Genomic DNA, 1,813 nt, shown 5'->3' with positions numbered 1-1,813 from the left:
CTGTGTCAGGCGCACCTTAGTCCTCAAGGAGACATCCTTGCTCCTCAGCACTTGAAAGAGTTCCTTCACAGCCAACCTGCCCAGTGCTACATGTCATCTAATGTCCTGACTGCTGCTTCCATTGGCCTCAATTATAGAACCAAGTAACGTGAATTCTTTGACAACCTCAATCTTCTCTCCATTTATCATGATGCTGCTTATTGGTCTAGTTGTGAAGATTTTTGTCTTCTTTATATTGAGATGTAATCCATACTGCAGACTGTGTTCTTCAATCTTCATCAGTAAGTGCTTCAAGTCATCCTCACCTTCAGCAAGCAAAGTTGTATCGTCTGCGTATCTCAGGTTGTTAATGATTCTTCCTCCAATCCACGTTTTTCTTCATATAGTCCACCTTCTTGGATTACTTGCTCAGCATATAGATTGAATAAGTATGGGGATAGGCTACAGTCCTGATGCACTCCCTTCCTGATTTTAAACCATGCAGTGTCCCCTTGTTCTGTTCAAATGACAGCCTCCTGGTCAAGGTACAGGTTCCTCATGAGTACAATCAAGTTTTGGGAATTCCCATTCTTCTCAATGTCATCCATAATTTGTCATGATCCACACAATCAAATTCCTTTGCATAGTCAATAAAGCACAAGTAAACATCTTTCTGGTATCTTTGCCTTGAGCCAAGACCCATCTGACAACAGCTATGATATCCCTTGTTCCACGTCGTCTTCTGAATCCAGCTTGCACCTCTGGAAGTTCTCTATCAATATACTGCTGCAACCATTTTTTAATTATCTTCAGTAAGATCTTACTTGCATGCAATATTAATGATATTTTTTGATAATTTCCACATTCTGTACAAATATGGATCTCTTCCAGTCAGTTGACCGAGTAGCTGTCTTCCAAATCTCTCGGCATAATCGAGTGAATGCCTCCAGTGCAGCATCTGATTGTCAAAATATCTCCATGGGTATTCCGTCAATTCCCGGAGCCTTGTTCTTTGTCAATTCCTTCATTGCAGCTTCGACTTCCTCCTTCAGTACCATTGGTTTTAAATCATATGCCACCTCCTGAAATGAATGAAGATTGACCAGTTCTTTTTGGTACAGTGACTCTGTGTATTCCTTCCATCTTCTTTTGATGTTCCCTGCATCATTCAATGTTTTGCCCTTGTTGTTGTTGTTGTTATGTGTCATCAAGTCAGACCCGACTCATAGCGACCCCTCATTGGGTTTCCAAGGCAGTATCACTATGGAAGTAGATTGCCCAACCTTCCTTCCAAGGAGTTTTGCCCTTAGAATCTTTCAATACTGCAACTCAAGGCTTAAATTTTTTCCTCAGTACTTTCAGTTTGAGAAATGATGTGTGTGTTCTTCCCTTTTGGTTTTCTAATCTAGGTCTTTGCACATTTCATTATAGTAATTGGCTTTGTCTTCTCGAGCTGCTCTTTGAAAATTTTGCTTCAACTCTTTTATCTTGTCATTTCTTCCATTTGCTTTAGCTACTCTCCACTGAAGGTTAAGTTTCAGAGTCTCTTCTGTCATCCATTTTGGTCTTCTCTTCTTTTATTGTCTTTTTAATGAGCTCTTGCTTTCTTATGGATGATGTTCTTCATGTCATCTCACAATTCTTCTGGTTTACGGTCATTGGTGTTCAATGCATCAAATCTATTCTTTAGATGATCTCTAAATTCAGGAGGGATATATTCTAGATCATATTTTGGCTTTCATGGAGTTTTTTTAATTGTCTTTAACTTCAAGTTGAACTTGCATATGAGCAGTTGATGGTCTGTTCCACAATCAACTCCTGGCCTGGTTTTGGC

Source organism: Orycteropus afer, unplaced genomic scaffold, assembly GCF_000298275.1.
Source record: "Orycteropus afer afer isolate SDZICR_OR568_19922 unplaced genomic scaffold, OryAfe1.0 scaffold00016, whole genome shotgun sequence".
In the NCBI taxonomy this organism is placed as follows: domain Eukaryota; kingdom Metazoa; phylum Chordata; class Mammalia; order Tubulidentata; family Orycteropodidae; genus Orycteropus; species Orycteropus afer.
This window is presented reverse-complemented; position numbering follows the sequence as displayed.